We start from the raw sequence: 27117 nt of genomic DNA, 5'->3' as shown, positions 1-27117 counted from the left end.
AAGTTCTTGCTCAACACGGAACGTGGCTTGCAGTAAACCGATCTAGTATCCTCTGTACCCTGACACTCGCCTGGAATCCTTGGATCGGACTGCTCATTTTGCAGAACACCACAGGAATTTTTTCTCCCGAGTAGCCTCGCAGCTCCATCTTGGATTTCTCCAATGGGAAATCACGCAATTTGTCAAGGTATAGTGACTCCGGTACTACGTTCATGGATGCACCCGTGTCGATTTCCATTGGTATCTTGAATCCTGCAACATCGATGTGGATTTTGATACTCTTTGAATCACTGTCCGTTAACCTTGTGCTCTTGATGACGTGTAACTCTTAACATCTCCACATCCTGTTGTTGTTCTTCCATGCTATGTAGTCTCTGGGGATTTCTACTCGTAGCTTTAAAAGCTGCTTTACCCTTCAGTCGGCATGCCTTCGCAAGATGCCCAGTCTTTCTGCAGAAGAAACACTCTGCCTTCACATATGGACAACTTTGAGCAATGTGTTGTCCCAGGCACCAATAGCATGACTTCGATGCTCCGTTAGAATTTCCAGTTTTTGAGACTTTGGGCCCCCGCCTTTTACTTTGAACTTGCAGGCGATTCACCTCGGTTGTCTGACGACTGTAATTATTATGAAATTCATGGGAATATTGGTCGGCCATGTCCATCGACCTCGTTGTCTGACAAGCAATATCAAAAGTCACGTCAGGTGTTGTCAATAACTTTTTTCTGATCGCATCATTTTTCATCCCACAAACAAAACTGTCCCGCACTGCTTGATTTTGAAAGTTTCTGAAATTACAGTGAATAGATAGCTTTTTTAATGCTACAATGTACTCACTGATATTTTCATCAGTCTTTTGATTTTGTATACTGAAATGATAGCTTTCAGCAATTTCTAACGGTTTGGGGTTGTAGTGCTGCTCCAGCTTCATTAAAATCTCTTTAAGTGTTGTGTCCTTTCGCTCGTCAGGCATAAGCAGATTTATCAGGGTTTCATGCAACTCAGGACCCACTTCCGATAAGAAGATAGTGCTCTTCCATTCCAACACAGCCCGGTTCTGATCTGCATTCTCTGGAACTTCAATTATATTATTTCCAGTGAAATACATTTCTAGCCAGTCCACATAAACCTTATATTCACCTAAGTGTCCCATTACTGCTATAAGTGCCGCCATTTTGTCTCTGCAATGCAGTGTACTCGTTTTGTTTTACCTCGGATTTTGTAGCTATTTCCAAAGACAGAGAAACTTCCAAAGTCTCTCTGTCAGCTGGCTGAATCCTTCACCAAGAAAATTTCAAATTTATATCATCCAAAAAATCCCATCCCTTCGCCAAATGTGATATATCCACGGAGCACAGCACACACAGCTTTCTATAATGGCAGACAGCATCTCAGAAGTTCCAGAAGCTTCTGGTCAGCTGACTCATTTATTCACCTTTAGTTGCAGTAACACAACACATCCATATCCACAGTGTGGAGCTACAACATTACAAGCTTACAGACATTACATCTGCCATCACGTTCATTTCCCCCAGTATGGCTCCCATGTTTACTCCTTCAAGTCCAAGTGGCACAAACCTGAATGGAGCTGGCATACAACTGGTTTAGCCATGCATTACCAGATATGGTCCACATTAAGCACTATTGGGCCTCACTCTCCTCTGCCAAATCCCCCACCAATCCAGGAAGTGGTCTTGGAAAGTAATTACTTTACTCTGGTAAGTAATTACCTCAGCCTTTTTTTTAACTAAAACTGTCTCCTTAAATACTTCTCCCATGCCCCCTCCATCCTCTCCTCCAAAACAAATGCGAGGAGCTCATGGACATTTGTTACGAAGATTGAGACCATCCCTTTAGCTGCCACTGCTGTTTCCCTCCCCCTTTCTCTTATCCACCAAGCCAATATCCCCCAGGATCCCCCTTGCTCTGGCCCTGAATCTACATCTTTCTCCAGTCTCTCTCTTCCATCATACCCGCTTCAAGCTCATCTTGTCCATAAGACCCACTTCTACTCCTTTGACTCCATTCCAACTTTAACTTCAAGTGACGTCACAACTTTACTTCCTGGCCACATGATATCTGACATTGTAAATGGTACCCTCTCTTCTGGATCTGCCCTCTCCCTTAAAAATCAATGTCATCACCCCACTCCTCAAAAAATCCACCCTCAACCCCTCTGTCTTTGCAAACTAGCCCCATTTCAAACTTTCCTTTCCTCTCCAAAGTTCTTGAACAGGCTATTTCCTCCAAAATTCTATCCATTCTTCCCGCAACTCCATATTTGAATCTTTCCCGCAGCACTGAAATTTCCCTAATAAAAATCTCAAATGACATTCTCTATGACTGTGACTATAGTAAATTATCTCTCTTCATTTCCCCAACTTTCTGCAGATTTTGACAAAGGCAACCACACTATCTTCATCCTCTGTTGTCCATATCAGCCCTTGGCTGGCTCCACTCTTTCCTATCGAGCATAGCTAGAGCATCTCCAGAATCTTCTAACCGTTACTTCTAGAGATCCCAACGATCTATCCTTGGCCCATCTTCTTCCTTATTTATATACTTTCCATTGTAACGTCTGCATAGCTATCGGGTTAGCTTCCACATATATGTTGATGACAACTAGTTTTATCTCTCTCGAATTCTCCATTGTGACCATAGTAGATTTTAAGCCATTCTTGAAGTACCCCAGCGCTAATGACTTGGTGAAGACAGCAGTTGTCACAGGTATCATCTCGTTGGGTGTCTAACTGAATATATATTTGATGATGCCATCCTATCCTGAGACTTGAAACTGTCCCTTGCCCGATAGGGGCGGTAACCTTGCAGGGTCGGGACTTCCTGCGCCCGGCCCGGAAGTCCCACCCCCGACACGGAATAGGGCCATCCACTCCACAAAGGAGTGCTCTGCTTCCTTTGAGAGCTGCTCCTAGGGTGGTAGCGCGACACTGAGTCCAGCGCCATGTGGAGCTGGCTAGTGCTATGCTACAATGCCCCACCCGTTCCATTAAATGGGAGGCCTGCTGTACACTCTGCAGGCACTTTAGTGGCTGCCACTCGGCCACCAGGGACGCGATTGACCGGGTCAGCAGCCAGGCACTCAAAACGAAGTGTCGGGCTGCTTGATGGCGGCCCGATCGATGCGAGGGCTGCCATTGTCGGGCTGACCCAAGAGTCTGCCGACCAATAAAGATGGTGGCCCAGGGCCCCTTTAAAGGACGCCCCGGCAGCGGATGTCTGCCGCGTTGACATCCGCCTGCTTCAGCCTCGCAGCCGTGGGGCAATTTTCCCCTCGGGGCGTTAAGGAGTCAGCGCAGGGCGGCGAGGTGTTGGTGCGCACAGTGATGATGTCATTGCTGGTCGCACACCGGCCCAGGGTACTAATCGCGGGGCGCAGCTCTGCCGGGACAGCACACCCCAAACCTCCGGGGCAATTTCCCAGGAGGCAGTAGCACCCTTCCTCCCCGGGTGAAAATGCCATTGCGTTCCATTAGTGCCTCCCGGGGGTGCTAAGAAGGTTATAAAAAGGGGCAATTCCACCCCTTGTCTTGCAGGCTCGTTAGCCTCAACTGAAGTTCTCAATAATTTTCAGGGCCAAGACTGTTGCATTGCTCTTCGGTGGGTTATCCTCTCTGCTAGATGGAGGGGCTATACTTGGAGGTTGGAACATTTCTGGTTGTGTATAGATGTAATAGTCAACTTCCTTTTTCTAGCTGCTGTCAACTTCTAATTTGGTTTGGTATGAACAGTGCAGAAGTCTCTGCACTATAACTCAGGCAATTCAGTGTTGGTGTATTTTTGCCCTGTAGTTCTGCAGATCTGATGTCAGGTGCATTCGGGATCTTGCTCTTGTTCAATTTTTTTGCATAAAGGATACCTCTGCATTTTGGTGTTGGCTTTGAGAAGCTGTCAGATCTTAGTTTGCAACTGAGTAATTGATATATTTGTCTCCCTGAGCGAGTATTTTAATGAAGTCCCTCCTTAATTTATTTATTAACCAAATCATCTTCGTGATATAAAAATCAAAATACTACAGAAGCTGGAAATCTGAAATAAAAACCGAAAATGTAGGAAATGCTTAGCTGTTCAGGCAGCATCTGTGCAGAGAGGATGGTAGGGTTAACATTTCAGATCAATGATGTTTGTCAGCTGATCATAACAGTTATGCCTTAGTTTGAGGCTTGAGGACACCAGATCTTGACTGTGCGAATGTGTAAAACGGGTGATAGCGAGTTGGCAACCCTTTTCACATCACTCTTGATTTTTATTTCCGTTGAGGTCAAGATCTGCCCATTGTTTTTCTGCAAACAATGAATAATCAATTTTTGTATTATATTATCAAAATTCTAAAAATAAATTGAGTATTGTTTTCTGACTTTCAATCAAGTATGAGTGTTTCAAGTATGTGAGATATCATCCTTATCTAGCACAAGTAATCCTTCATGGGTAAACTGTTCCAACTATCCTACACTTGTTGACTATGGCAAAATCACAATTCTGAGAAGAATATAAGAGGCCCTTCTGATAATTTGTCATTCCCTGAGTGGCTGGTGTATCAACATTTATCAGCCTGAAACATTTTCCAGAGAGGTATGATGATCACCATTTGCTTCAGAAACAACAAACTACAGCTACGTTGCACATTACAACATTTCACTGCTACAGATAAAACTCTCCTCCTAAATTTCCATTAAATCTGTCATGAAGATTCACATTTGTCAGCAGCTTTTTAAATATATTTCTTCATCTTTAAATTCTTAGAAGGCCTATGTGGAATTTTCAAAGTATTTCTTCTTTCTACGGCCTGTTTTTTGTACTCTGGTAATCCTTATTTTGACAATAAGGTTTCTCCGACCATCAGTTCAGAATCAACAGAAAGACCCCCAAAACAACCAAAATTTTAGTTCATTCTGTACAGATTGTCTGTAAAATGAGGAACTTTTCAGAAATATAAGGGCTGTCAATAATTTAAATGCCGATTTACGGCTTGAAATTGTGCTCCCAGCACAATTCTGCTGCGTTGCCTGCACAAACTGCCCCAGTACAAAAATGCACTAACTACTCTGAAATTTGCTCTGCTGTTCATTAACGTAATTGTGCATAGATGCTTGCACAACTTTGCTATTGTACAGGAAGCCAGCCATATGTAGAAAGCAAAATATCTGGCTATCCAATCCATATTAAAAGGATGTATGCATTTAAAGGTGAGTGCCTGCATATAGGGTCAAACATCTTTTTCAGTTTTATCAAGCTTCAAAATCAATTTCACATATTTATGAACCTTGGCCAAGATTTGGGAGATGGAAAGAAGTGTGAAGCATCAATAAAATGTAAGGAAAGCTAGTGTAAAGGGTCATCCTCACCCTTGCCAAGCCGCATACAACCTCACAGTTCATTTTTTGCATTCCACAGATACCCATGCCTCACAATGACATACCTTCAAGAAATAATGTAGACTCAGAAATGTTGCTACAATCACACCTTCCAAGGCTTTAATACCTCAAATAATTTTAGAACAACCTAGCTGCATTATCTGCAGTCACCTATTAATACTCAAATTAACATGCAGTTTGTGCATATGCCTGTCACTTTAACGTGCTCCTTCAATTTCCAAACTCTTGAAATTACATTTCTGCTGGGCAACTAGGTGCCACCTTAAAGGCTCAATCAAGGGTGACCTCCCTCATCAAGTCTCCTGTGACCTACCCAAGAAGGTTCAGTGGAATCTGAACCACCTTACATGCATAATGGTGGGTCTGTAGCATCCATGTCATATACAGGCAGACATTCATCTGGTAAATTTTCAGGAAGTTCTCCTTATTCCCAAGGAACTGTAAAGGAATGCCCTTCCTAACATCAGGGAATATTGCACAGGGCAGTGAAACACCTGTGACTGGTAACAGGGATCAAATACAAATAAAATAGTGACTGTATCTTAAAAAAGCCAAAATGATAATGCTTGAAAATCAATCTAACAGAAGAGAATTAATGTTAAAAAAATGAAAATACAATTAAACCGACCAATATGAGGCCGATATAATTTTAAGAGATGTAGGGAAGCATTGGCTGTGATTGTGTGCCGGCAAGCTTGCCTTCTGCTCCAGCTTCAGAGCACCTGGATGAGCTTTTCTAGCAAAGACAGGACATTACCCAAGTGCATTTTTTAAGTTGTTGTCAGGTTGTGGGCAGCACGGGTCAGCCACAATTGTTGCCCATCTCTAGATGCCCTAAGAAGGTGGTGGTGGTGGGCCTTCTTAAACTGCTGCAGCCCTTTCGTTAATAGGAACAGGAGTAGGCCATTAAGCCCCTCGATCTTGTTCCGCCATTCAATAAGATCATGGCTGATCAGCAACCTAACTCCATAAACCTGCATTTGGTCCATATCCCTTAATATCTTTGGTTAACAAAAAGCTATCGATCTCTGATTTCAAATTAACAATTAATCTAGCATCAATTGTCATTTGCAGAAGAGAATTCCAAACTTGTATCACCCGTTGTGGGTAGAAGTGTTTCCTAATGTCACTCCTGAAAAAGAAAGAAAGGTTGGATTTATATAGTGCCTTTCACGATCACCCGATGTCTCAAAGGGCTTTTCAGCCAATGAAGTATTTTTGGAGTGTAGTCTCTGTTGTAATGTAGGAAATGCGGCAGCCAATTTGCGCACAAGCAAGCTTCTACAAACAGCAATGTAATAATGACCAGATAATCTGTTTTTTTGTGATGTTGATTGAGGGATAAATATTGGCCAGGACACCAAGGATAACTCCCTTGCTCTTCTTCGAAATAGTGCATGGGATCTTTTACGTCTACTTGAGAGAGTAGACGGGGCCTCGGTTTAACGCCTCATCTGAAAGACAGTACCTTCGACAGTGCAGTGCTCCCTCAGCACTGCACTTGAGTGTCAGCCTAGAATTTTTTGTGCTCATGTCCCTGGAGTGGGACTTGGATCCACAACCTTCTGACCCAGAGATGAGAGTGCTACCCACTGAACCACAGCTGACAAAAGTCTGACTCTAATTTTTAGACTATACCCCCTATTCCTAGAATATCTAACCAGCAGAAATAGTTTCTATCTACCCTATCTGTTCCCCTTCATATCTTGTAAACTTCGATCAGATCAACCCTTAACCGTCTAAATTCTAGGGAATGCAATCCTAATTTGTGTAATCTCTCCTCATAACTTAACCCTTAAAGTTCAGATATCATTCTGGTAAACTTACACTGCACTCCCTCCAAGGCCTTCCTAAGGTATGGTGCCCAGAACTGCTCCTAGTACTCCAAGTGTGGTTTAATCAAGGTTTTGTATAGATCCAGCATAACTTCTACCCCCTTGTATTCTAGTCCTCTAGATATAAAGGCCAGCATTCCATTAGCCTTTTTGATTATTTTCTGTACCTGTTCATGATATTTTAATGATCTATGTACCTGAACACCCAAGTCTCTTTGGACCTCCACTGTTTTTAGCTTTTCATCATTTAGAAAGTACCTTGTTCTATCCTTTTTAGGTCCAATGTAGATGACCTCACATTTGCCTACATTGATATCCATTTGCCAGTTTGCTCATTCACTTAATCTGTCAATATTCCTTTATGCTTTCATCTACACTGTCTACAATGTCACCTATCTTTGCATAATCGGCAAATTTGGATATATGACTTTCAATACCATAATCTAAGTTGTTAATATTTACTGTGAATAGTTGAAGCCCCAACACAGATCCCTGCGAGACACCACTAGTCACCTCCTGCCAATTTGAGTACCTACCCATTGTCTCTACTGCCTGTCTCCTGCTGCTCGGTCAATTTCCTAACCAGGTCAATGATTTGCCCTCACTTTTGTAGGCTGCTACCTTAATTAACAATCTCTTATGTGGGACTTTATCATATGTCTTCTGGAAGTCCATATATATAACATCCATAGATAATCCTCTGTCCACTATTTTAGTCACCTCCTCAAAAAATGTAATCAGATTTGTCAGGCATGACCTACCTTTCTCAAATCCATAGTAGCTCTCTCTGATCAACTGAAAATTTTCAAGGTGTCCCGTCACCCTATCCTTAATTATAGACTCTAGCAATTTCCTGACAACAGATGTTAGGCTGACCGGGCTGTAATTCCCTGGTTTCCTTCTCGCGCCATTCTTGAATAGCAGAGTGACATGTACAATTTTCCAATCTATAGGAATGGTTACTGAATTGAGAGAACTTTGGAAGATTATAGTTAGAGCTTCTGCAATGTGCTCACCTACTTCCTTTAAAACCCTGGCTTAGAAACCATCTGGTCCTGGGGATTGGTCATGCTTTATTGCCATTATTTTCTTCTTTACTGTTATTGTTATTTACGTTAAATTTATTGAGTCCCTGTCCCTGATTGTGCTCCCTCAATGGAGTTAAGTAGGGAATTCCAGGATATTGACCCAGTGAGGATGGAAAAAACTACGCTCTAGGTCGAAGTAAGGAACTAAGGACAGATTGTGACTTGGAGGGGAATGTAGAGGTGATAATGTTTCCATAACATTGTAGTTCTTATCCTTCTTCAGGTAGCGGTGCCATTGAAGTAACCTTGGTAATTTACTGCAGTGTATAATGTTTATGAACATACGAAAAATGACGGACAGGTAAAGACTATCTTGTCCATCGAGCCTGTCCCACACAATTGCGATATATTGTGCATCGTAAGATATACACTCCATTCCTCCTGAAACCAAATGATCTCCTGGGAGAGGCAAAAAAATAGATTAAAAAACCCAGGCCAATTTGGGAAAAAAATCTAGGAAATTCCTCTCCGATCCATCTAGACGATCGAAACTAGTCCAGGAGATCACTGTAGTCCTGAATTCCCTGCAGTACCTAACTTATGTAAGAGGTGATCTCTGCCCGAGCCAAAAACAAATCCAGCTCTTGATGGAAGGAATTCAGCAAATCCCCAAGTCCACATGAGACAGCAACTGTTCCAGGGGTCCACTATTCTCTGGGAAAAGAACCACCTCCTGACATCTAACCTAGATCTAGCCTTATACAACTTAAATTTGTGACCCCTGGTCCTGCCTAATCTATTTAATTGAAATAAACTCTCAGTTGGAACAAAATCTATTCCCTTCATTAAATATTAAACCTCAATCAGATCCCCCCTAAGTCTATGCTTCTCTAAGGTAAAGAGTCCCAACTTGTTTAACCTATCTTGATAACTAAGATGCTTTAGACTGGGTATTAGTCTAGTGGCCCTCCTCTGCACCCTCTCCAAAGCCTCAATATCATCCACCATGTGAGGAGACCACAAATGGAACCAGTATTCCAAGTGTGGCCTGACAAAGGTCTTGTACAAGGACAACCAATATGCCTCGGCATACACTGAATTGTCCTATGAATACACCCCAACATTCTATTTGCTCTAGCTATCACCAAACGGCATTGCTCATGTACCTTTAATGATGTATGCACTAGAATGCCCAAATTTCTTTCTATCTCCACCATCTTTAATGCCTTTCCCTGAAGGGTGTATGGATATTGAGCATTTTCCCTGCACATGCATAACTCTGCACCAGTATACATCATTTGCCAGTCTTGAGCCCAATCTCCCGACACATTAAGATCTGCCTGACAGATGAGCATCATCTACAGTTCTAACACTCGCACAGATCTTGGTATCATTTGAAAATTTGCACATCGTGCCCCCAACACCTACATCCAGATCATCAATAAAAATAGTAAAGAGCAACGGTCCCAACGCTGATCCCTGCAGGACACCTCTGGTGATCGATGTCCAAACAGATCCAAATGCATCTATAACTACTTTTTGCCTATGTCCTGCCAACCAGTTCAAAATTCAGCTCAATATATTACCGCTAATACCAGAGGCTTCGACCTTACAGAGAAGTCTCTTATGCAGCATCTTATCAAAAACTTTAAGGAAATCTAAGTAGACAATCTTTACTGGACTTCCCTCATTCACCAACTTTGTAACTTCGTCAAAAAATACAATTGGATTTTCTTTTTATAGAATTATGTTGGGTGTACATAATATGTCCCACTCTATACAAGTATTCATATATTGCATCTCTAACGATTCCTTCAAGTATCTTACTTACTGCTAATGTTAAACTAATGGGCCTGTAGTTACCTGAGTCTGTCTTGTCACCTTTTTTAAAGATGGAGACCACATTAGCCTCCTTCCAGTCTATAGGAACCATTCTAGAGTGCGGTGAGCTATTAAAAATACAGGCTAGGGGTTCGCACAGCACATGTTCCATCTCCCTGAGGACCCTCAGGTGGATATCATCTGGTCTGACTGCTCTATCTATTTTCAAGTTCTTAATTCTTTCTGAAACAATATGTTCATCTATGTTATAATAACTAGTTTTGTTAGTAACATTATTACATTCTAATAGTGAGCATCAGCTTCAAAGGTGAAGACCGATGCAAAGTACTTATTTCATATTTTTGCCACACCAGTGAGTCCTTTGTAACCTGTCCTTGAACATTCTTCAATGTCCCAATACAGTCTTTGATAGTTCTCTGACTCTTCATATAACTGAAAAAGCTTTTTCCATTATTTCTACAATTGTTCAAGATCCTTTTTTCCATTAGCTTAGCCTTTTTGCTGATCTAATAGCAGCCTTTGTTTTCTTTAGTTGTTCCTTGTACTCGACTCTGTTTAGTTGAGTATTTAAATGCCTTTAATTTACAGAAACATTTTTGTTTACATCTTATTTGTCTTTGTACATAACTAGTCAGCCGCCTTGGCTTTTTCTTAACACACTTCCTTCTTTTGACTTTGGATACATATTTGTTTTCCATATTTTTTATCTTGTTCTTAAAAACTTTCCATTTGTATTCCACATCCGTCTCATCACCACCTAGTAGGGTTAGCCAATTTACTTGTCTGAAATCATCTGCCATTTTGGTGAAGTTTGCTCTGCTGAAATCTGGTATGAGTTGTAGATTCTCAGTACCTTTAGTTCTACTGGTCAATTGGAATTGTATAATGTTGTGGTCATTGTTGGCCAGATGTTCCTCCACATGGAGGCTGGATAAGAACCCCTTCTCCCCTTTGACCTACTCTATCCTTTCTAAAACCCTTGCAGCCCTTTAGGTGAACTTCTGTCCCATAACTGTAGATAATGAGTTTTGCCCCATGGAGAACCACAAGCTTCTTTTGTCCCTGGTGCAGAACCAACCTATGGATCAAAATCTTGACGTTCCACTCTGTGTTTGCGTCTGCATATGGGAGCACAATTTCTGGCTCTTAATGGCATCAGTAAATGGCACGTTAGGTGGTAAGCTTAAAGTGGTAAATGGGGTCAACTCCACACTATTTTCAAACAAACATTTAATATACTGCTATCATTTGTAAATCAAATGGCTTCAATTAGCGAATTATTGGAGATAGATCATTTTAACATAAGCTAGCCTTCCATTTTCACAATTTGCAACCTTACTACCCTACATACCATAATCCCAATTCCAATTAGGTTTTATTGTTACCCATAGTTATAAACCTTTTTTTTATGGATTAGTAAACAAATTTCAAAAATTACATTTGCAATATAAAATTAGTGTTTTAACATTAGTCATCAGTGTAATTAACTACAATCCAATGTAAATTATTATATTTTAACATTGCTGTAATGACCAATATAAGCAGTCCCATTAATATTGTTTTCTATACATCTTATATTGCATGTTTCAACGAGCAGAAATAAGCCATTTTCTGAAAAAATATATTAATGAAAGGAGAAACAGATAAACGTGATGGAACATTCTAGAAACTGTTAAAAAAGTTGAAGAGGCACTGTAGCTATTGTTCTATATCTGAAGTGGGACTACGCATTATCCTTGAGGAGGAAAAAGGCACTGGAAATAGATAAAAAATAAACTAGCCAGTCAGATTATCATACAGAATGTCAGAAGAAAATTAATAGGTTTTATATTCCACAATGTTTGAAAGTATAGTGAATTTTGCTGCATTACTGGTTAAGTTGAAACAAACTTAATGGGTGAAATCTCCCAGGTTATGGATGGAGTCAATGTCCAGGTGGATATTCAATTGGTTTTGATGAAATTATCCATCTGTTATTCTCTGTTGTATCATCACGCATGCCAAAACTAAACCTTCCCCTGGAGAGTTCAAACTTTCCATCACTGGAAAAACAAGATTCCTGATCAGTTCAGTAATAACTGGATTCAACAAGCTTAACTCCGAGAAGTGAGTCACTTGACCCTGGTCAATAAGATTTTTCACGATTCACAAGCAAGACGTGGAAAAACCTAAAGTATTTCAATGCGTCAGTGAAAATCCTCATCAATCAGCTTGTTAAATGTGAACCTTCATTTCTGGGCACAAAAACCCAACCATCAACACCTGAAACTTACTGAAGGGGTGGGTGTACTGTTGCAAAGATATTTTGCAAAGTCTTCAAAGTTGGTAGAACCCCATAAGACTGCAGAAAGCACATTAATGACACATGAAGTGGCCAGGCAAAAAAACTGAGCTCAATAACTCATTTTGAAACAGAGACATGAGAAAAGGGCCAAATAAAATCTACCCGGGTTGAATAGGAGGTAGTCCAACTATGCCACCTCACAGAACAAAGAACTACCCTTTGATTCAGGTAAATTACATGTATTCAATTCTGCATCACAAATTACAATTTTAAGCATTCATACTGATATGAATTGTTTGAATGTGTATTGCAGTCCCTTGCATATGGAAATGTTTTATATTTTTTGAGTCTTTCACAGGCTTCTTTGCTGGCACAAACATCAGCAAGTCTTTCACTTGTATTCTGTTTTCATTCTAGTGATGTATCCATTTTCTGTAGTTCCTTGCATCACAAAGTATTTTGTTAGTTTCATGTACTACAATAGCCCAGGCCCCTCGACAGTCTTCCTGGCTGATTTTTCTCTGTTGTGTTGAAAATTGTCCATTTATTTTTAAATATTCTTTTATATATATATAAATATGCACATAAAATTCTTGATATAAGGGATGATTTTGCCATCCGATGCTTCCAGCAGGAAGAAGCACTTGCAGGAAGCACATCTTGAGAAATTGCGGATGAGCACTGCTCCCCACTGGAGTGCTATATTGTGGAATAACCCCTATAATTCAGAGTGAAACATGATTTCCATATGCAATTGCCTGTACTTGACATTTGCTGACTTTATTGCCTTAGTGAATTAGCCATGGTTCTCATCGGTCAAGTGCGTCTGTATATTTAGAACAATATTCCTTTTTGTTGCAACCATAGCATCGAAACAAGCAACTTATCAATATTATTAGTTTACGCCTGTTAATTCAAAGTTGTTTTTTTGCTCAAAATAATTCCATAGTGCCCAATAATTCGAATTAAGCATTTTTAATGAAACAGGACAGCAAAACACTACCAGAACACTTAAAAAAGCCATAAAAATATCACAGGCATTATTAAAATTCATATGATTGAAACATGAGCATTGTACAAGCTGTGCAGTGCAAAGCTTAATCATTTTGCAAAATTCTGTGTGCTTGTGGTTTGCATCCTGTTGACAGCACATTTGTTCAAAAAGTAGTTAGCAGAGGAAAATTCCATTGGGACATCCAGCTTAGTTCATAGCCATTTCCTCAGCAATCGCTCAGAATTAGACACTTTGCCCCGGTGAGGGCTTGTTCCTCTGCTTCTATCTACTCATTGATCCATTCACGTTAGACACTTCCTTTCTCTCATTTACACCAGCAGCAGAATCTTCCTGCACAGCATCAAAAATGTTAATGTCGGTCAGCAATCCAAACATCAATACATTCTTATAGCGGCACAGACTCAAATCTTGGCCGGAGTTTTGCCGGCACTCAGAGAACAGAATCGGTGACGGGTCAGCTGTTAAATTTTAAATGATTGACAGCAGATCGGGACCCCGCTGTCAACCTGCCACCACGCTACATTCCCAGATGTTGGGTCTGTCAACGTTGAACAGACCTGACACGCAGTGGTGGGGGAGGCAATTTAAGTCATTAAGACCTTGTGAAAAGCTTATTAAAAATAATTTTGAGCTAAACTTACCATTTCACCAGGTTGACCACGATGTTTACTCAGGGATCACGTCAAGTAAGGGCATTGGGAGATGTGTGACCATGACTTAATTTCTTTACTAGACAGTTGCAATTGTGCTATAAAAGCTCCCAGAACAACAAAAGAATTAGGAGTAGGATTAGGCCATTCGGCCCCTCGAACCTGCTCCACCATTCAATGAGATTATGGCTGATCTTCTACCTCAACTCCATTTTCCTGCACTATCCCCATATCCCTTGATTCCCTTAATATCCCAAAATCTAGTGATCTCTATTGTGTTCCTAACACAGATGAGACTGCAAACAGAGAGGTTAACGTAACAGTGACCTCAGTCTTTATTAAGACACTCCAGAGTGAGGAACAGGCCTTAGGGGCCGGCTTATATACAGTGCCCCCAATGGATGCTGGGACCCCTTGGGACTTCAGGGGATGCGCTCCCTGGTGGCGGAACATGGGAGTGCATGCTTTACAGATACACAACATCACTCCCCCACAAAGTCAAAGTGAAAACTATTTACAAGGTGAGGCGGTCAAGAGCCTTTCTTTCCCTGATGGACCGCCTCAGTACAAATGTCTGTTCTGGTGTGTTGACTGTGCCCTCACTGGGCTGGCGTGTTGTTGGCCCTGCAGGGCTGCTGGGTGAGCCTGGCCTTGCTGGGCTGTTGGGCATGATGGGTTTGATTTCCTGGTCCGGGGTGGTGTCGTTGATTCTTTGGGTGTGTGTTGTGGGCTTGAAAAAGGTGGTGTCTGCTGTGGGTTGTTCAGGGCAGTCTGTGAACTGCAGCCTCGTTTGGTCCAGGTGCTTTCTGCAAATTTGTCCATTGTCTAGTTTGACTACAAACACCCTAATCCCTTCTTTAGCTATCACCGTGCCCATGATCCACTTGGGACCATGTCCATAGTTTAGCACATACACAGGGTCATTCAAATCAATTTTCCATGACACAGTGGCGCGACCATCGTTTACATTTTGTTGCTGCTACCTGCTCTCAACCTGATCATGCAGGTTGGGGTGAACCAGCGAGAGTCTGGTTTTAAGTGTCCTTTTCATGAGTAGCTCAGCCAAGGGCACCCCTGTGAGCTAGTGGGGTCTCGTGCGGTAGCTGAGCAGTACTCAGGACAGGCGGGTTTGGAGTGAGCCTTCTGTGACTCATTTGAGGCTCTGTTTGATTGTTTGTACTGCCCACTCTGCCTGTCCATTGGAGGCTGGTTTAAACGGGGCCGAGATTACATGTTTGATCCCATTGCGGGTCATGAATTCTTTAAATTCGGCACTGGTGAAACATTGCCCGTTGTCACTGACCAGTATGTCAGGCAGGCCATGGGTGTCAAACATGGCCCTCAGGCTTTCAATGGTGGCGGTGGCGGTGCTTCCCGACATTATTTCACATTCAATCCATTTTGAAAAAGCATCCGCCACCACCAGGAACATTTTACCGAGAAACGAGCCCGCATAGTCGACATGGATCCTCGACCATGGTCTGGAGGGCCAGGACCACAAACTTAATGGTGCCTCTCTGCCTCAACTGAGCACACACGCTGCATTGCCATACACAGCATTCTAAGTCAGAGTCGATACCGGGCCACCACACGTGGGATCTGGCTATCGCTTTCATCACTACTATACCCGGGTGTGTGCTGTGGAGATCCGAGATGAACGTCTCCCTGCCCTTTTTGGGTAGCACTACGCGGTTACCCCACAGCAGGCAGTCTGCCTGAGTGGATAGCTCATCCTTTCACCACTGGAATGGCTTGGTTAGCTCTTGCATTTCAACGGGGATGCTGGTCCAGCTCCCATGCAGTACACAGTTTTTTACTAGGGACAGCAAAGGATCTTGGCTGGTCCAAGTCCTAATCTGGCGGGCCGTGACAGGTGATTTATCATTTTCAAATGTTTCCATGACCATCAACAAGTCTGCGGGTTGTGCCACAATCAACAAATTTGCAGGCTGCGCCATTTCCATCCCCGTGGTGGGCAATGGTAGCCGACTGAGAGCTTCCGCACAGTTCTCGGTGCCTGGCCTATGGCGGATGGTCTAGTTACATGCTGATAGCCTGAGTGCCCACCTTTGTATGCGGGCTGAGGCATTAGTATTTATCCCCTTATTTTCAGCGAACAGGGATATGAGGGGCTTGTCGGTTTCCAGCTCAAATTTGAGACCAAACAGGTACTGATGCATTTTCTTTACCCCGAACACACACACTAATGCCTCTTTCTCAATCATGCTGTAGACCCTCTCGGCCTTAGCCAAGCTCCTGGAGGCATAGGCGACAGGTTGCAACTTCCCCGCAACGTTAGCTTGTTATAACACACACCCGACTCCATATAATGACGCATCACATGCTAGCACAAGTCTTTTACATGGGTTATACAATACAAGCAGCTTGTTGGAGCATAAAATGTTTCTGGCTTTCTCAAAAGCAATTACTTGGTTTCTTCCCCATACCCAGTTCTCATCTTTACGCAATAATACAGGTAGGGGCTCTAAGAGGGTGCTTAACCCCGGTTGGAAGTGACCAAAATTGTTGAGGAGTCCCAGGAACGACCGCAGCTCCATGACGTTCTGTGGCCTGGGCGCATTCCTGATAGCCTCTGTCTTGGTGTCTGTGGGCCGAATGCCGTCTGCCACGATCTTTCTCCCCAAAAACTCCACTTCTGTTGCCATGAAGATGCATTTCGACCTCTTCAGCCGCAGCGCTACGCGATCCAGTCGCTGGAGGACCTCCTCCAGGTTTTGTAAGTGCTCGATGGTGTCCCGACCCATGACCAATATGTCGACCTGAAATACCACTGTGCGTGGTACCGACTTGAGTAGGCTCGTCATGTTTCTCTGGAAGATCGCTGCAGCCGACCGAATTCCAAACGGGCATCTGTTGTAGATGAACAGTCCCTTGTGCATTTTGATGCAGGTGAGGCCCTTCGAAGACTCCTCCAGCTCCTGCATCATGTAGGCCAAAGTCAGGTCGAGCTTGGTGAACGTCTTGTCTCCTGCCAGTGTCGCAAATAGGTCGTCTGCCTTAGGTAGCGGGTATTGGTCCTGTAGCGAGAAACGATTAATAGTTACTTTATAATCACCGCAAAGCCTGACTGTGCCATCACTTTTAAGTACTGGAACAATCGGGCTGGCCCACTCACTGAATTCCACTGGGGAGATGATGCCCTCCCGTTGCTGCCTTTCCAGCTCGATTTCCACTCTCTCCCTCATCATGTGAGGTATCGCTCGCGCCTTGTGGTGAATGGGTTGTGTCTCTGGGACCAAGTGGATCTGCATCTTCGCCTTGGAAAAGTTTACAATGCCTGGCTCAAAAAGGGAAGGAAATTTGTTAAGAACCTCGGTATATGAGGCCTCATCGACATGTGATAGCGCTCGGATGTCATCCCAGTTCCAGCGGATTTTGCCCAGCCAGCTTTTCCAAGCAGTGTAGAGCCATTGCCCGGGACAATCCAGAGTAGCAGTTCATGCACGGTGCCCTCGTAGGTGACCTTGACCATGGTGATGCCCAGGACAGTGATGAGCTCTTTGGTGTACGTTCTCAGTTTCGTGTGGATGGGGCTTGTAATGCCTGTAAGCTTGTAATGTTTGTAGCTCTACACAATGGATGCGGACGTATTGTGTACTGCAATTGCACAGTTAATAATTAAACAGAACCAGGCAGATTTCCGGAAGCTTCCGAGAGAGCTGCCTGCCATATAGGAAGCTGTGTGTGCTTGTGCTCTGTGAATATATCACAGTTGGCGACGAGGATATGATTTTTCTGATGATTTAAAGCTTGAAATTTTCTTGGTGAAGGATTCAGCCAGCCGGCAGAGAGACTTTGGAAGTTTCTGTCTTTGGAAAAAGCTACAAAAATCCGAGGTAAAATACAGCACTAAGTGTGATTAAAATGGCAGATGTAATCGGACATTTGGGGGAATATAGACATGACAGGGAACATTTTAAAGCATATGTGGATTGGCTAGAAATGTATTTCACTGCAAATAACATAATCGAAGTTCCAGACAATGCAGTCCAGAACTGGGATGTGTTGGAACGTAAGAAAGTGATCTTCTTATCGGAAGCGTGCCCGGCATTATACGAAACCCTTGTAAATCTGCTTGTGCCTGACAAGCCAAAGGACACAACGCCTAAAGAGATTTTAATGAAGCTGGAGCAACACTATAACCCCAAACCGTTAGAAATTGCTGAAAGCTATCGTTTCGGGATTCGGAATCAAAAGACTGATGGAGTATCAGTGATTACATCGTAGCATTAAAAAAAGTTATCGATGCACTGTAATTTTGGAAACTTTCAAAACCGAACATTACGGGATTGTTTTGTTTGTGGGGTGAAAAATGATGCGATCAAAGGAAGTTATTGACGACGGATGACTTGACTTTTGAGATTGCTTGTCAGACAGCGAGGTCGATGGGCATGGCCGAACAATATTCCCGAGAATTAAATAATAATTACATATCGTTAGTCAACCGAGGTAAGTCACCTGCAGGTTCAAAGTAAAAGACGGTGGGGGCACAAAATCTCAGAAACTAGAAATTCTAACAGAGCGTTGAAGTCGTGCTACAGGTGCCTGGGACAACACATTGCTCAAAGAAGGCAGAGAGTTTCTTCTGCAGAAAGACTGGGCATCTTACGAAGGCATGCCGACTGAAGGGTAAATCAGTGTTCAAAGCTATGAGTCCAGCATTCAAAGCTATGAGTAGAAATCCCAAGAGACTACATAGCATGGAAGAACAACAACAGGACGAGGAGATGTTAGAGTTACACGTCATCAGGAGCACGAGGTTAACGGACAGCAATTCAGAAAGCATCCAAATCCACATAGATGTTGCAGGATTCAAGATACCAATGGAAATTGACACGGGTGCATCCGTGAGTGTAGTACCGGAGTCGCTGTACCCCGACAAATTGCGTGATTTCCAACTGGAGAAATCCAAGACAGAGCTGCGAGGCTACTCGGGAGAGAAAATTCCTGTGGTAGGGCGTATCACCATACCAGTGAAATATAAAGATCAATTTCAGAACTTGCCTCTAATAGTAGTGAAAGGAGACAAGCCTGCCTTACTAGGAAGAAATTGGTTGAGCTCACTGAAGCTGGATTGGAGTAAGATTTTCTATGTGGAAGCGAGATTTTCATCAACGGATGAGGTTATCAAGAAATATCCGAAGGTGTTCTGCGAAACGGGCAGTCCGATCCAAGGCTTTAAGGCGAGTGTCAGGGTACAGAAAGATGCTAGATCGGTTTACAACAAGCCATGTTCTGTACCATATGCACTCAAGGAGAAAGTTGAGCAAGAACACAAAAGACCAGAGACTGAGAATATTATTTGTAAGATAGATCGATGTAATTGGGCTACACCCATTGTTGTTGTACCTCAGTCCGATGGTAAGATAAGATTGTGTGGTGATTATAAAGTAACCGTAAGCCAGGTTCTAGAGGGTAATGTCCCCAATACATTGCTGAATATAGAAGATTTGTTCACAACACTGACAGGTGGTCAGATCTTCTCAAAACTGGATCTTATGAATGCCTCCTTACAGCTTGAACTAGATGAGGGGTCCAAGTCATGTTTGACTATAAATACTCATCTAGGCCTATATCAATTTAATAGGCTACCGTTTGGAGTGTCTTCCACCCCTGCCAGATTCCAAGGGGAGATGAACCAGATTTTGCAAGGTATTGAAGGGGTAGTATGTTATTTGGATGATATACTAATTTCAGCACCAAATAGTCAAATTCATAATAACATATTGAATGAAGTCCTCAAACGGCTAGAGAAGCACAGAGTACGAGTGTCTGCTCATAAGTGTGAGTTATTTAAAAACTCAGTGGAGTACTTAGGGTACAGAGTAGACAAAGATGGTTTACATCCAAACATGGAAAAATTGGATGCGATCAGAAAGGCACCCACTCCCAGGAATGTCACTGAAGTTCGTTCATTTTTGGGTCTTTTGAACTATTATGGGAAATTCCTACCAAATTTGGCTACAGTATTACATCCACTGAATAAACTTTTGAAAAAACAGGTCCATTGGAAGTGGTCAAAAGAATGCGATACAGCATTCAAGGAGTGTAAAAGCAAATTGGTAGAGAGCACCATGCTAGTTCACTATGACATATCTAAGGAGATTAAGCTAGCATGTGATGCCTTTCCATATGGAGTTGGGGCAGTAATCTCTCATGTATTACATAATGGGGAGGAAAGACCAATTGCTTTTGCTTCATGCACTCTCAGTGCCAGTGAGAGTAATCATGCGCAAATTGAAAGGGAAGCTTTGGCATTAATTTCTGGGGTCAAGAAGTTTCACAAATACTTGTATGGTCGTAAGTTTACCATCGTTACAGACCATAAGCCCCGAACAGCAATCCTCCATCCAAAGTCCCCAGTTCCAACATTAGCTGCAGCCCGAATGCAGAGATGGGCTTTGATTTTGTCAGCATATACATATGATATTGAATACAGATGATCAGCTGATCACAGTAATGCTGATGCAATGTCTAGATTGCTTTCCCCATCACAAGTTACACCCGATAGGGAAGAAGTGTTTTATTTTTCATACATTGATGAACTACCAGTCGCAGCTGAAGAGATTGGTAGAGCAACCAAACGTGACCCAGTGATGTCAAAGGTGTATGAGTATATTGCAAATGGATGGCCAAACCAAATAACAGACAAAGATACACATCCATTCTTCATTCGTAGGAATGAATTATCAGTCGATAAAGATTGTATCATGTGGGGTGCAAGAGTGGTTATACCAAATAAATTCAGGTCCAAATTATTAGGAGACCTCCATGACTAGCACCTGGTTGACCAAGCAGTTATTTATGGTGGCCAGGTCATGATAAAGATATTGAGTTCATCGTGAGTTAGTGTACGACATGTCAATCGATAAGCAAGAAACCACCACTAGTACCATTACAGCCATGAAAATGGCCTTCCAGGGTACGGCAAAGGCTACATATTGATTTTGCTAAGTTAGAAGGACAATAATTGTTCATTGTGATTGATAGCCATTCGAAGTGGGTTGAGGTGTTTCCAATGTGGAAAATAACAACAAGTAAAACATTGGACATTTTGCGAAAATTATTTTCTTCATTTGGCTTCCCTGAAGAAATTGTTTCAGATAATGGGCCACAATTTCATTCAGAAGAATTTGCACAATTCACGAGCAAAAATGGTGTGAAACATACCAAGGTTCCACCATACCATCCTGCTTCGATGGTGCAGCAGAGCGCACTGTATAAATTGTAAAACATGCCCTCATAAAACAAATGTTAGATCCAAATCCAAGGAAACGACAGTTGTCATTGGATCACAAATTGGCTAATTTTTTAATTACATATCGAAATACTCCTCATACAACTACTGGTAGAACACCAGCAGAGTTGTTTCTCAAACAACAGCCACGAACCAGATTCTCGTTGTCAAAGCCAAATTTGGCACAATCCGTAGAAGAGACACAATTAAGACAGATAGAGAATCATGATAGAGGTAGAGTAAAAGAGTGAAGTATGAAATTAAACCAGAAGGCAAGAGTGAAGCACCATCACCATAAATGGTTAAAGTGGTTACCAGGAACAGTGGTTAGGATATGTGGTCCTCGCACATATTTGGTAAAGATGTTTGATAATAGATAGGTTGGGTTTGTTCATATTGATCATATTTTACCTACAGACATGGAAGGAGTTGAAGGTGGGACTGATTCAATTATTTCTGACTCATCAGATAGTTTTGATACACCAGTAGCAAATCCTAAATCCAATGTACTGGAAACAAATCCAGGAGAGAATCAGAATGAAAGTCTGGTCTGAGTCAGGAAAACAAAGAGCCTGAAGTTAGAGTGAGTTTAAATGAAAATCAAGGAAATTCCGTGGAGGAAAACGTTCCTCAGGATCAGCCTCGAATGAGTTTAGATTCAACACCATGTTTGGAAGGTTCTATTCGAGAGCGCAGGTATCCTCTTCGAAACAGAAAACAAGTGGTAAAGTTAAATTTGTAAATATGGAAAAAAAATAAGTTTGTATCCTGTGTTATGTATAAACATGAAAGGTATGAATGATGTTTCTTATAATAACTTCTTCATTGAGGAGGGAGAAGTGTAATGTCTATAAGCTTGTAATGTTTGTAGCTCCACACTATGGATGCGGACGTATTGTGTACTGCAATTGCACCATTAATAATTAAACAGAACCCGGCAGATTTCCGGAGGCTTCCAAGAGAGTTGCCTGCCATGTAGGAAGCTGTGTGTGCTTGTGCTCTGTGAATATATCACAGGGCTCAGGGCTGGTCTGAGTGCCTTGTCTCTCAGACATATTTTTACTCATGATGGATTGGCTAGTGCCAGTGTCCAGTTCCATGGCTACGGGTAAGCCATTCAATTTTACATTTAGCATTATAGATGGACATTTCGTCGAAAATGTGTGCACTCCGTGTACTTCAGCAACTGCCTCCTCTCTCTGAGGCTCTGAATTACTTTGATCCACCATGGACCGATCTTCCTCTGCCACATGGTGGTTAGCAGGTTTTGCAGAGCTTGCAGCTGGTGCCCCATTATTCCACAGCTCTTGCAAACATACCCTTTGAAGCGGCATGAATAGGCTGAATGGAAGCCTCCACAACGCAAACAAGGTATGAATTGCCTTGCATTCATCCTCTGTTGCGGACTCTGAGTCATCTGGGTCACCTAAGGCCAGCTGGCAGTTGCAGACTCATGGTTTCTGCCCTGTACATTTCTGCTCGCAAACACAGTTACAGTTAATTTATGAACATTGCTCGCACTTGTGTGCTGAGAGATTTGTTTGATGTTATCATTGGTGGACATAAACGCCTGTGCTATCGCAATGGCCTTTCTGAGGGTCGGTGTCTCTACAGTCAAAAGTTTTCGTAGGATGGTCTCGTGGCCAATGCCCAGTACAAAAAAGTCTCTGAGCATTTGTTCCAGGTAGCCATCAAAGTCACATTGTCCTGCAAGTCGCCTTAGCTCAGCGACATAACTCGCCACTTCAGATCGCTGGCACATGTAGAACCGGTACCTTGCCATCAGCACACTCTCCCTCAGGTTAAGATGCTCCCGAACCAGTGTACACAGTTCCTCATACGACTTATCTGTGGGTTTCACCGGAGCCAGAAGATTCTTCATGAGTCTGTAGGTCGGTGCCCCACAGTCCGTGAGGAGGACCGCTCTCCTTTTTGCAGGGCTTCCTTCTCCATCCAGCTTGTTGGCTACAAAGTACTGGTCTAGCCGTTCGACACCCTCCGAGAACTTCTCCAGGATGCCCACAGTTTGCTGCATCTTTGCGTTGGATTCGTATACTCGTCGCCAGTTGTTGTGTTCCTAGTACAGATGAGACTGCACACAGGGACGTTAAAGTAACAGTGACCTCAATCTTTATTAAGACACTCCAGAGTGAGGAACAGGCCTTAGGGATCCCTTGGGACTTCAGGGGATGCGCTCCCTGGTGGCGAAACATGGGAGTGCATGCTTTACAGATACACTACAATCTCTGTCTTGAATATACTCAAAGGCTGAGACTCCACAGTGTTCTTGGGTAGAGAATTCCAAAGATTCACCACCCTCTGAGTGAAGAAATTTCTCCTCATCTCAGTCCTAAATGACCGACCCCTCATTCTGAGACTGTGAACCCTGGTTCTAGACTCCTCAGCCAGAGAAAACATCCTCCCTGCATCTACCCTGTCAAGCCTGTAAGAATATTGTACTTTTCAATGAGATCACCTCTCATTATTCTAAACTCTAGAGAATATAGGTCGAGTCTACTCAATCTCTCCTCATAGATAAATACTGCGGATGCTGGAAAATGAAATAAAACACTTATAAGTAAAAAAAACTATTTACCTACCAAAGAGCCCCAGAGGTGTCGCGTTGAAGCACCGCATCGTAAACTTGCGGGGCACTGCCGGTAAAAGTCCTACCTTTACTTCAGTGAATTTCACTGTGGTAGTCCCTTTCCAGTGGCCTACATGCTACAGAGCTCACTGCTGGAAACTTACCTTTACAGCAGCTTCACTGCACCATTTCTGGCAGAAGTGAACACTGCTCAGTTCCTCCCCGAGTTGAATATGGTTCGGGGAGGGAAAAGTACCTGACCGCCCAATCTCCGAAGTAGCCATCCCTTTGGGGATGTTGAATTTTGGGCCCCAAAACTCTACACACTACTCCAGGTGTGGTCTCACTGGGGCCTATATAATTGCAATGAGACGTCTTTACTCTTACACTGAAATCCTCTTACATTTGCTTTCTTAATTCCTCCACATCATATTCCATTTGCCATGTTCTTGCCCACTCACGTCGCCTGTCTATATCCCTTTGAATTCTCTTTGCATCCTCATCACAACTTACATTCCCACCTAGATTTGTATCATCAGGAAACTTGGATATATTACATTTGGTCACCTCATCGAAATCATTGATGTAGATTGTGAATAGCTGGGGCCCAAGCAACGATTCTTGCAGCACCCCACTAGTTACAGCCAGCCAACCCAAAAATGACCCGTTTATTCCTATTCTCTGTTTTCTGTCCGTTAACCAATCCTCAATCCATATTAGTATATTACCCCTAATTTCATGAGCCCTAATTCTGTTCCATAACCTCTTGTGTGCCACCTTATCGAATGCCTTCTGAAAATCCAAATATACCACATCCACTGGTCCCCCCCTTATCTATTCTGCTAGTTACAACCTCGAAAACTCTTAACAGATTTGTCAAACATGATTTCCCTTTCAGAAATCCATGTTGACTCTGCCCAATCCGATTATTATTTTCTAAGTGCCCTGTTATCACGTCCTTAATAATAGATTCTAGCATTTTCCCTACTATTGATGTCAAGCTAACTGGTCTGTTGTTCCCCATTTTCTCTCTCCTTCCTTTCTTAGAGAGCTGTTCACTCTCCAAGATCAAAAGCTGTTGCTTAATGCATTTGGAAGGCAAATTGAGTTTTATGTAGGTTGCAAGTGCTTGGGGCAATCTCTCTCTCCAGTGTGATCTCATTGGATCAACCTCTCTCAACATTGACAGATCGCTTCTGTTATCTCAAGTTCACTTGCCATCTATTACATTAGCATCAGTGCCCTTAAACAATCTCATCTTGGTCCTCGGAATTCCAGCACGATCAGCCCCAACACCAGCAGCATCGGCACACCAGCAGCAGCAACAACAGCACCAACCTTCTCCGCAATCAACTGATGCTGCACAAGTAATAGGGCATCAGCACCCGACAGCATTGCTGCCCTGGACACCAGAGCCAGATTTACTTAATTTGCACACCCTTGCTGCCACATGATGCACCAGGTTGGCACCACCCTACACCAACGCCATAAAGCATCACTACAATGCCCAAACCATTCCTTTCACATTCATCACCATTGTGGGGAGTACTGTTAAGCCTCACCATTCACTGCAACTCAGTAAGCCACTTCCAAAGGTACATACAAATCTCTTCAAGAATGCCAAGTGTTGAAAATAAAGATTTCAATGTTTGACAGCAGATTAAAAGAAACTTTACATGAACATTGGCTAAAAGACAAAAGTGCCTACCCTCGTGTGTTGTTTGTTGGCATGATTGCACTAGGATGAGAGTGAGTATGAGGAGTGGCTAGTGAGATGGGGAAGTGATAATGTAGATAGAGGGAAATGGGTGGCGGTGCAAGTTAAGTTGGTGTGAGTAAGGATGTGTAAGAGTAGGGTAGGGATGTAATCAAACCCACTTCCTGCAATTGGCTGGAAAACGTGCTGGACGGGCTTACCAAGCCCAATCAACGTAAATTATTTTTACACAGCGGGCTGGAGCCAGCAGCGAGGTCAAGACCTGCCACCGACCCGGCCACACTGGACCCACTGAGGTAGGGGAAATTGCGGCCCAGATGTCTGCTGCCGGTTGTAACAAAGAACTTAAGTACGCAAAGTGGTAATTCGTTTGATAGTTGGCTGTCAGTGCCTGTGTGGGATCTTCAACTTTGTCTGATACAGCTGCTTCCTCATGGTTATATTCGCTTCCTATGCACTCACTCAGATGGTGAGGATGGCAGACCTAGCAGCAGCAGTCACCAGCATGCCCACCGGTTCTTGGACGCTGCCATGGATGCACCCCTTGATGCCCTGGAAAGGTGGCGGGAGTTGCTCAGGACAGAGGCTGGGAGGAGACCATAACCACAAACTTTCAGAGGGATATGGGGGTAAATTTCAGGAGAAGTTTCTGCGAGTGACACGGTGGCCAGGAATGACACTCAATGTTGAAAAAAGTGTAACAAGATGGCGTGCCTGATGAGGGTGAGTATTTTAAATGTGTATCTTAAATATTCTCTGAGCTCAATGTGCACTCTCTGCTCAATGTAGTGTTTCAGAATCCATGCTCTATGTGGGTGAGGCCAAATACAAGCTTCCCATTTGAAGTATCACCCACTGCAAGGGCCTGCATATGCTGTGAACCTTGCTACTCGGTTGTGCAGACCCACCTCTCATGTTGTTAACGCCTCACTCTTCATATGTGTCTCGAAGATGGTAGCTTCCCTGTTCCTGTTAAGTCCTAGCCCCTAATTCAAGAATTGCCACAGCAAGTCCACGCAGCAAATGGAAGTTACATCGAACTGTGAAGATGCTCATACAGTAACATCTACTAATCTATGTAAGGCATTTGGGACACACTGATAGAAGGGCTCTAACTCAAACGTTCTTTCTAGTCTTACAGGAGAAGCTCGCCCACAGCCACAGGGAGCAGATGCGGACTGCAGGAGGGGTCTCTGAATTCCAGGATCTCAATCCATTGGAGGAACGCGTCTCAGCCCTGTTGGGCATTCAAGTTGGTGCTATAGTGGTGGGTAAGGCCGACCTCCCCGGGGACAGTGACGGTATGTTGAGTTCCTTTGCAGTATCCAACAGGCCACTTAGGCCTGACACCACAATCCTTCAACTCTTTCCATGAAATTTCCATTCTCGAATGCTTTTGCCACTCGTGGCACCCTCCCCTGCAGTTAACCACTCTTCTCTGCTTTCAGATAATGACTCAGGCAGCCAGGGGCCTGCACGTCAGCCTTCCACTGCAAGTGATGGTGGA

General features: G+C 43.1%; 1 long non-coding RNA gene across 2 annotated transcripts in view; it reads right to left on the bottom strand.

Annotated features, from left to right (window-relative positions):
• Window positions 1–13358: 13358 nt before the first annotated feature.
• The window catches only part of LOC139227030 (uncharacterized), a 134785-nt gene continuing 121026 nt past the window's right edge, over window positions 13359–27117 (bottom strand). For both annotated transcript variants that reach the window (XR_011587356.1, XR_011587355.1), the window contains one exon: window positions 13359–13728. This is a non-coding gene — a long non-coding RNA (uncharacterized lncRNA). The remainder of the gene's footprint in view (window positions 13729–27117) is intronic.

This window comes from Pristiophorus japonicus, chromosome 16 (assembly GCF_044704955.1).
Source record: "Pristiophorus japonicus isolate sPriJap1 chromosome 16, sPriJap1.hap1, whole genome shotgun sequence".
Taxonomy (NCBI): Eukaryota; Metazoa; Chordata; class Chondrichthyes; family Pristiophoridae; genus Pristiophorus; species Pristiophorus japonicus.
Note: the sequence above shows the minus strand (reverse complement) of the source record. Positions and strands in the feature narration are given on the sequence as shown.